The 9,982-nt window shown below is 48.7% G+C and overlaps 1 protein-coding gene across 1 annotated transcript in view; it reads left to right on the top strand.

The window, feature by feature from the left end:
• The first annotated feature begins 3,779 nt into the window (after positions 1-3,779).
• The window catches only part of DEGS2 (delta 4-desaturase, sphingolipid 2), a 67,587-nt gene continuing 61,384 nt past the window's right edge, over positions 3,780-9,982 (top strand). The window contains exons 1-2 of the mRNA XM_040478218.1: positions 3,780-3,902; positions 6,324-6,456. The gene's annotated coding sequence lies outside the window, so the exon portion shown is untranslated. The remainder of the gene's footprint in view (positions 3,903-6,323; positions 6,457-9,982) is intronic.

The raw sequence follows: 9,982 nt of genomic DNA, 5'->3' as shown, positions 1-9,982 counted from the left end.
GGGAGGATGTCCGTTATCCTTTTGTGACCCGCGGAAACCTGAGACGGGGCCGTTGGGTGCCCGCTTCGCTGTAGAGCTTGGAACCACGGGGGCCCCCGCCGCTCGTCGTGTCGCTCGGCTCCTTGTGGCTTTCTAGAATTTCCTTCTGAGCTTCCCTTTCTTCGCTCTCCAGCCAATCAGTGTTTTCCTTGACCACCGTCTTCACCTATTTCTCACTTTCATAGACACTCCTCCCTTTGCCCACCAGGCTTTGCATTCGTCTCATCCCTTAAAGCTCCCCCGTTTCTCCATTCTTCGTGCAACAGAGCCTGGATTTTTCCTGGCACGAAATAACGGCAAGTTCAGCCTTCCTGAATGGCTGGTGCAGCGAGCTCATTTTGCCCTTACTCATCCTTTTGGTCGACCTGACAGTTGGCTTAAAGCAATAAAAATACAGACTCCCTGATTTTTTCAGAAAATCTGGGAAGGCGTGTCTTTGTTTGCCCAGTTTAATGCCATGCAAATTCATTGAATGCGTACGTTCTCCACGCTTATTCCTGGAATAGTGTTCCTGCAGTTGAAGCCCATCATTGTTCTGGACTGATCCATCAGTTCTTAGGTCCAACTTGTTAAAACCAGCAGGTGTCTTTGATAACATATTAGAGAAAAGTTGATTCATTCTGATTAACAAGTGACTTGATTTAATATCTAAATGCCATTCGACTTGACTTTTGAGAATTTCAGCATAAAGAGTGAAAAATGAGATCATTTTCTCTTTGCATCTGAGTTTCGAAACCTGAGTAATTCCCCTTGGAGTTCTGCACCCACACAGTTTGGCAAAGTAAAATCTGTTGAAATAAGTCATTTCTGGCTTCGTAGCTTATAAATTGTGCATAAATATTTCACAAGCGAAAACCAGTTGTGGGAGAATTTTGTATGTGGCTTAATTTCACTTTCCCCACTCTCTAGTAATTGACAAGAAAATGTTTTTGTAAGTAGATACTTCCCTCTAGAAACACCAGAAATGGGGGAAGTACCTACTTAGCTTCTAAATTCTAGATCTGTAGACGTTCACCATCAAGGGGAGAAAACTGAAAAGAGCTTAAAACTTGGGAAGGATGGCAGGTGCAACACAGCATTAAGATGTCCCTAAGTGCTGTCCTCACACCTGCTCCACGCGTAGCTTTTAAAACTTGCCCCAGAGCAGGTGATCTGTTTAACATAGGCCTGGAGTTTTCTGTGGTGGGAGGTATTCTTGCTTTCAGCGCTTTAGCTGTGAAGGATCTTACGACAAGATGTGCACAGATCCTGTGCTGTATGGGCACTAACCTCGCACTTGCTGCAAAAGTTGAATATCAATTTAAAAGGACAGGTTAAATTGCCATTTCAGAACCATGGCTCTGAAAGTTTGGGTAATTTTACTGCTTTTTCTCTTCTGTTTGGGCAGAGTGAATTGAGCCAATGAGCATTCCCTCTGAATGTTCTAGAGTCCCTTTGTTTTAGCAAGAAGCCAAGTGATTAGCGTTACTAAATTAAGCTGGTATTTCTCTTAACGCAGATCTTGGGTGCTTTTCCCTTTCCAACTGTGAGGGCAAAGGTTATGGCTGTGTCTGTCTCTAGCTCCATCTCTTACACATGGAATGATTGTTTGCTTTTTGGCTCATCAAAAAATGAAGCCGACATGACAGGAGTTCTGTATGATAGTGCTGGACTGTTTCAAGGGTCTCAAAAGCTCCAACTTCACCCAAGACTTCCAGTCTACTGCAGAAATGAATGGAAACAACTGTGGAAAAAACTAGAATGTTGGAAGAATCCTGAGTCATGCAGACTTTTCCAGGAGCTCGAGAAGTCAGAGCTAACTAATGGTTGAGGAGATGTGGTGACAAATATCTTGCAAGGAATGTGTCCTTTGGCCACCTGATCAGGACAGAAGCAGGACAGAGATGTGGACTGTTAGCCACAACTCTTACAGTCACCTGCCTTCATCTTCCTAATGGTTTCTTTCCTGAAAGCTCCATTAAATGCTCAAACTCCGTTTTAAGAGCCTGTGGTTTAGGGAGACGCGTGGAGGGGGCAAATGTCAGGAGTGAGCAGAGTAGGGTGGGGGGAGGTAAAGGATGTGCATTAAAAAATGTTGGTACCTCTCCCGTTTTCAGACAGGGTCTTATGGATTATAAGGCTAGCTGTTCAGTTTCATTCTACCATATGTCCATTTTTTTAAATTTCTTTTTTAATGTTTTTATTTTTATTTTTTTGAGACAGCATGAGCAGGAGAGAGAGAGAGACACAGAATCCGAAGCAGGCTCCAGGCTCTGAGCTGTCAGCACAGAGCCTGACGCGGGGCTTGAACTCGCGGACTGTGAGATCATGACCTGAGCTGAAGTTGGTTGCTTAACCGACTGAGCCACCCAGGCGCCCTGCCATATGTCCATCTGTGACAGATTGGGAATGGTTCAGGTGATGAACTCATGACGCTAAATAATTTCCCTTTCCACATACTGAGGTACCTTCCTTGTGAAATTCCTTTTGGTTAATTCTAAACATCGAGTCCTTTTGAAGTTACCTCCAGTCGGCAGGCAGTTAGTGGTCTGCATCAGCTGCAGAAAGGAGAATGTTAGAGCCGTGGACATTTTTGGTTTTTAACGGACAGGGAAAGCAGCTGAGGAAGGAACTGGTTGAGGTCACAAAGACACATTGCAAGGTAGCCACGGGGCTGCATGTAGAGCGAGCGTCCCCTGCTTTTGTTAGACTGCAAAGCCTCCAAGTTTGCAGGGGTTGAATTCCAATTTAGGTCCAGGCCGAGTGTCCTTTTTTTTTTTTTTTAATGTTTATTTTTGAGAGAGAGAGAGAGAGACAGAGCATGAGCAGGGGAGGGGCAGAGAGAGAGGGAGACACAGAATCTGAAGCAGGCTCCACGCTCTGAGCCGTCAGCACAGAGCCCAACTTGGGGCTCCATCTCACAAACTGAGATCGTGAGCTGAAAACACAAGTTGGAGGTTTAATTGAGCCACCCAGGTGCCCCTCAGGCCGAGTTTCCAATAAAATACTTGGGAAAATCAGGGTGACATTTCAGGTTTGTGCATCTAAATTATGCTCACTTTGTATCAATACAAGTCAAATGAGGGACGCCTGGGTGGCTCAGTTGTTTAAGCTTCTAAGCTTCAGATGGTGATCTCACAGCTTGTGAGTTTGAGCCCCGCATCGGGCTCTACTGACAGCTCAGAGCCTGAAGCCTGCTTTGGATTCTGTGTCTCCCTCTCTCTGTCCCTCCCCTGCTCGCTCTCTCTCTCTCTCTCTCTGTCTCAAAAATAAATAAACTTTAAAAAGACAAATACAAGTCAAATGAAACACTATAGGCATGCATTTGCTGTCTTAATCATCTGAACTATAGTTCTCGGTTGTGGGACCTATGAAATCTGGGCCACGAAAAGCATACTCCCCACTCCATCAATGTCTATATTAGATTTGGAGCTTAAGTTGTGGTAAGGTGCCCTGACGAGACCTCTATTAAGCTGGCATTTATGTACTATTTCACGTCCTTTTATAAGATCTGAGTCAAATTCTCTTCTCTGAGGCCAAGCGGGTTCTTTCAGTACATGGATCCGGTTACTACCCATAACACTAAGGAAAGTGGAGGTCTTCGGTAACACATGAACCTAGTTCTCTACTTTGCTGGTCGATAGCCTCCCGAAGAGACGCTAGATCCACTTTTGCACTGACATTGGCTGCTCCCACCTGCCCAGCCAGGCAGACGCAGCGTGTGCACCTGACTGCATTTGCATGGTGGGGCGGGTTAATGCAGTGGAACAGAACAGCTTACGAGCACTAAGGAGTTAGCTTGGCCTTGCAGACGGGGTGGGGGTTTGGAATCCAGCCTCTCCGATGGATTTTCTCTGTAAAGAGGAGTGGCCCGGGGAGTTCAGGTGAGTCTGGCTGGTCATTCTCCTTGCCAAGTGCCTGGAGGACACAGCTGTGAGCGAGGATCACACACTTGTCTTCGGGGAACCTGCAGGGTCGGAGAGGATTGGTCCCTAACGGGTGGTTCGCAGATACTTGCCAGGATTCAGGTTGTGCGAAGTGCTAGGAAGAAGAGGAGAGGTGGGAGATGCTGTCAGGTAAAGGCCTTCCTGAGTAAGGGACAGCTCAGCTGGGACTGAGGCTCAAGGGACCAGAAAGTGCCTGACCCAGTGTTTGGCCACACACCAGCCTTTCATTCTTTTATGTGAGTTTCTTTAAAAAAACAAAAAAAAAACCAAAAAAACCTTAGAGCAGTGGGGGAGGGGCAGAGAGAATCAAGTAGACTGAAGGCTCCGAGCTGTCAGCACAGAGCCCATCGAGGGGCTCGAACTCCCGAACCGTGAGATCATGACCTGAGCCGAAGTTGGACACTTAACCGACTGAGCCACCCAGGGGCTTCTGTTTTATGTTAATTTCTATGTGAAACAGCAGTAGATAAATCAGGTGATAAATGTGTAAATATTGGGGCAAGCCCATAACCCTCATTGTTAGCCTTGGGAATTCATCAGATTAACAGATTAATCCACTGAAACTGCGTTTGGGGTTGGCTGAGGTCTTCTCACTCATACTTGGTTACTAACATCATGTCTTGTCTTGTATCAGCCATTCCTCCTTCAAAATTCACACCTGAACTTGGGGATTAATAGTGGAAATGGTTTTGGAACCCCAGACCTTGCGAGACAGACCAGCTGCAAAGCTGATCAGTGGGAAGAGCAGACCGGCGTCACCACAAGCTTGGGGTCGGGTCCCAGTGGCGCAGTTTATCGATCGTGTAACATTAGCAGAGGCTTCTAACCTCTACACCCTTCATTTCCTCTGCTGTAAAATGGGCCTAACAATGCCAGTCTTCAGGCGTTATGGGCGTGCACAGTAATGGGAAGGAAAATGCCCAACTTTTGGGCTTTTTTGGTATGTAGGGTGCTTGTACGCTCAGGACCAGTTACGTTTTCCTCCTACGCTTCTCTTTTCCTGGGTGAGCTAGTTCCTGACCCTCACGTCTCAGCCTCTGCGCCTGTGCTGTGCATTCGGGCGCTGCTGGTTTTGCAACTAATGATTATAGATGGGATCCAACACTCACTTGGTTTCTTAGAGCAAATGAAAATTCATTTACTAGCCAGGTAGATTTGCCATATCAGAGGTAAGTATTTGATCTCTCTGAGCTAGGGGGATTGCTGTCTATTAAAAGTAGAATAAACAACTTGCTTTTGTGTTTCCCATGTCGATCGGAACCAGTCTTGGGGCGCCTGGGGGGCTCGGTTAAGCGTCTGACTTGGGCTCAGGTCATGGTCTCGCAGTTCGTGAGTTCAAGCCCCACGTCTGGCCCCGTGATGTCAATGCAGAGCCTGCTTCAGATCCTCTGTCCCCCCTCTCTGCACCTTCCCCACTCATTCTCTGTCTCTGTCTGTCTCTCTCTCTGAAAAATAAATAAACATTAAAAAAACCCTCAATTTTTCAACATTGGAGCTCCCTTTGGACATGTCTCTACTGCGGACTGCTGGTGTCTCACTCCCTTTTGTTGTGACACAGATGCTCTGGCTGGAGAGGGTGGACCCAAGGAGACTTGGCACAGGCGTTGTCATGGTGGGGTTCAGCCCCCGCCACAGGAACAGCAGCCTTGAGGTGGGAGTCAGGAAGGAGAAAGGCTGTTGATCTCTCCTCTGTGTTCCCATGAGCCACGTTCTGGTGCTGAGTTGCCATCTGACTTCCTTGGCACACCCTGGCGCACGGTTCTTTCCCTGCTTAGGTCACATACAATTTTGAACTTGGGATTTGAAGGATGGAGGTAGGGAGGAAGGACCATCATATCTAAACTGTGCCATCCTGTTACTCCCCGAGGAATGGCTTGGGAGTCTCCTTGCACCATTCTGCTTAAATGGCATTGTCATCGTGGCGGGAACGCAGTCGTGGGTTGGGCGCGTCTTTTCCTAGGGATGTTTTGACCAAATCCTTCCAAAGGCAGTGCTAGCCGCGACGCAGTGTGAGGCTGGTGCCACTTCAGATGCTACTCTGGCATCGTCTCACCTGCTCTTGTATTTTTTGAAGACCTGGGGCTTCCTCTCACACCCGAGCCATACCAGCTCTTAGGTGACTTGAGTCAGCCCTCTGACAGCCCTCGGGTCTGTATTTTGGCCTCTGCAATTCCATTATCTCATCTCCCCTCTTCAGCTGCCATATCCCGGTCCTTGTCATTCCTGAGAGCAGCAGCACATCTGGAGTCTTAAACCCCCAATACCCTGCCCCTTCCGACTCCTACCTTCCGTCCCACTGACCCTCTGCTTCAGCCTCAGACCTTGATTTAGTGTTCTCACCTCTCCTTTCTTTCCCAGACTAGAAACCCATGGTTAATCACAAGCGTCTTCAGCATCCTGTCCTGCTTCTGTCTGATAAGACTTCACCCTTGGATCAACCCACCTCTGTCTCTGTGCTTCTGGAATCCTGGGACCCACTGCAGGAGACACCGTTCGCGTATGTAGACTTCTGCCGTAACCTACGGTCTCCAGCGTCAGCTATGTTGTTTAACTTTTTTTTTAATGTTTTATTTATTTTTGAGACCGAGAAAGACAGAGCATGAGAGGGGGAGGGGCAGAGAGAGAGAGAGAGGGAGACACAGAATCCAAAACAGGCTCCAGGCTCTGAGCTGTCCGCACAGAGCCCCACATGGGGCTCAAACTCAGAAACCGCGAGATGATGACCTGAGCCGAAGTCGGACGCTTAACTGACTGAGCCACCCAGGCGCCCTCTCCTGGTCTTTAAAAACAAGCCCCTGTCTTGGCCCTGTGTCTCTGTAGCCGTAGCCTGTTTCCTGTTCCCAGCTAAGCGTCCCGAGCCCGTCTGTGCCACCCCAGGCCCTGTGTCTCCCGGCTGTCTACCAGACATTCCATCACTGGTCACACAGGCAAAGGCTTTCTGACCTGCTTCCTCGCCTTCTCTTGCACCCGACACCGGCCGCTACTCTGTCCTTGGACTTGTCACCTCGGCTGTCTGCACCGCTCAGCTCGGTCTCCCCCTTCTCACTTCTCCTCTTGCCACTCTCCGTGTTCCGCGTGCTCTGCTGGGTCATCGGGTCCCCACGTGTGGCCCCAGCAGCCACCTGCGTGCTGACCGCTCTTAGCTTCCGTCTCTATTCTGTTCACCCCGCTGTCCCAGATGGCCCCATGCACTGTCCTGCGGCACCCTGGACGCACCGCCCGCCTAACCACCTCTCCGTCCGCGCCAGCCCTGCTCTTCCAGCGGCTTCCCTCACCACCGCAATCACTTGCAGTGAACTTGGGAATTCACCCTGGACTCCTCGCTCCCTCATCCCCCGTGTGTAGCCACCAACTCCTAATGAGTTTACTTCCAAAATATTTTTTAAAGCCCGCTTTTCTCCATTCCCACTCCTACTGTCCTCACGGAGGCTCTGGCTCCCTGTCACCTGCCCTTTGGCCAGCCCGCTGCTGCGCCTGCCACCGGTCCTCCTGCGCCAGGGGTCCCCTGAATTTTTCTAACGTGCAGAGGGGACCACATCGCTCCCCGCTTCAAACCTCTGGGGCTCCGGGTGCCTCGGGACGGCCGGCTCCTCTGCGAGGCGTTTCGAACCTTTCCGCCTCGTTTACTCGCCTTCGTGCCACCTGCAGACCCTGTTCATTTCCCTCTGCCTAAAACGGCCTTTCCCGCCTCCTTCAACTTTACTCATCTTCCAGAACTGCTCAGGTGATCTCTCCGGGAAGCTTTCCTTGGAAGGGTATTTCCATAGTCACAGTTACCATTGTTCTCACTGTAATGAACATGGCTCTTACCTGGTCTGCTTTTCTCACAAAATCACACATTCCTTAAGGGCAAGGACAGTGTCTGGTTTGCCTCTTGCTCCCAGAGGAACAGGGCCAGCCCAGTACAGGACACACGGGGAGCCTTTCTGAGCAGAACTACCCAGTGGTGTGGTTGCCTTGTCCTCCTCCGGGCTGCACGTGGAACGAAGCCCAGGGTCCTTAGCTGGGTTTCAAGGAAGCCTGGTGTAGCAAAAAAAAACAAATAAATAAGAGACCTGGATTTGAATATTTGTCTCACCATGGATGAATTAACTAAGAGATCTTAGATGAGTTTCTTAACCTCTCTGGGTCAGTTTCTTTATCTGTAAAATAGGAATGTTGATGTTCAAGGTTGTCGGAATGGCAGATTGTAATAATATATACAGTGCTCCTGGCTATAGTAGGTGCTTAGTAAATTCCCTCATCGTTACGGCTTTCCCTGCACAGTCCTGCTCCACCTTGACCCCCTCCCCCAACACCCAGCCTCACAAAAGTTGTCTTGCTTCCCTGCCTTTGCTCTGTCCGTTAAGGAATGCCTTCCTCAGGTCTACCAGCGTCCACTCGGTTCGGATCCTGCCTCACGGCAGGCCCCAGATCCCCCAGTTAGAAATAACCCCTTCGCTGGTCTCCAGTCCCCCATACATGTGATATTCCCAGCTGATGACCAGCTAGCGGTCTTCCAACTACCTGTAGGCGGTTCCTGGGTTGGAAGCTTCTGGAAGGCAGGGATGTTTCTTCTTAGTTTCGCAGGTCTCCGTGCTTCTGAGCACTCAGGGCCTGGAACACCCTAAATGTTAAGTGAGGGGCTGTTTACTTTGATGGGGATTGGGAGGTTAGAAAATGCTTCTTTGCCGGGTTAAACTGTTGTCGGCATCTTAAAGGAATCAAACCCTCTGGGAACTCTGAATTCTAGCTTACCCAGCCTACTTGTCCGTAAGATTTTTTGCCAGAGGTGAACGTTCCCATTTGCAAGCAAGTAAACAGTGTCTGGAAATTAGACATCATTCTAGAAAATCCATGTCAAACACGGTGAAAAATCATCAGTCTTGAAATTAGTTTATAATGTGAAGAAAGCAAAGCCTGTTGTTTGCTCCAAGCTACAGGAAAGTGATGTGTATTTCCAATTATTTCTCAAAGGCATATTCAAAAAGGAAATTCTTTAAGTAGACTGTGCTTTGGGAAGATAATCTCATTTTGACCTGCTGAAAGGAAGCTGACACAATCTCCTCCCGCCCTTTTATTTAAAAAAAAAATTTTTTTTAACATGTATTCATTTTTGAGAGGGAAAGACTCATTTTGAGTGGGGGAGGGGCAGAGAGCAAGGGAGACACAGAATCAGAAGCAGGCTCCAGGCTCTGAGCTGTCAGCACAGAGCTCAATGCGGGGCTCGAACTCATGGACCGCGAGATTATGACCTGAGCTGAAGTGGGACGCTTCACCGACTGAGCCACCCAGGCACCCCAGCCCTTTTATTTTTACATTTTATTTATTATTTTAGAGTTTTTATCTATTTAAGTAATCTCTACACCCAACGTGGGTCTCAAACTCAGGACCCCAAGATCAAGAGTCGCTCGCTCCACCAACTGAGCCAGCCAGGCGCCCGTCATCCATCCCTTTTAAAGCGAATGGTGTTGGCCAGTAAAATCCCATCACACCCACCACAGCAAAGAGAGTCTACATAAAAAGACCATTTCCTGTGGAAATAAGCGCCTTATTGATTGATGTATCAATCCAACGGTTAGCAGGTTGGCAATGCTGTTTGCAGACAGAGGTGTTTTAGGACCTGCTTGCACACATCTGTCACAGCCATTAAGTGGTGATTTCCCTTGGACACTGCTCATTCCCTTTCCCCCCAGACCATTGAATTCTCCATGCAAAGCCTACTCATTGAGAGAAGAGAAGCAGTCCCCTTGTGGCTGTGACCCAGGCAGGTAGCCCTGTGCAGCAGGGAGCTTATGATGTCAGGGTTTATCTAAACTCCTCTCTTGCAGCGTTCAGGGTTGCAAACTAGCCAAATTCAAACTTGTTTTTATAGGATCCAAATTTAGCAACTTGTATACAAAATATAAGGTGTAAACCTCCGTCCTATAAACTACTTCTGCCCCAGGAACATCAAGGTGGGGAGGTAGCCTGGCTGTCATCCAGCCTACTCCTGCCAGCTCAGTACCAGCAGCTGGCTCTCGGTGGGGGGGGGGGGG

The sequence above is a fragment of the Herpailurus yagouaroundi genome, unplaced genomic scaffold, assembly GCF_014898765.1.
Source record: "Herpailurus yagouaroundi ecotype Mexico unplaced genomic scaffold, PumYag 141, whole genome shotgun sequence".
Taxonomy (NCBI): domain Eukaryota; kingdom Metazoa; phylum Chordata; class Mammalia; order Carnivora; family Felidae; genus Herpailurus; species Herpailurus yagouaroundi.
The sequence above is the reverse complement of the archived record's forward strand: the minus strand, read 5'-3'. Positions and strand labels throughout refer to the sequence as shown.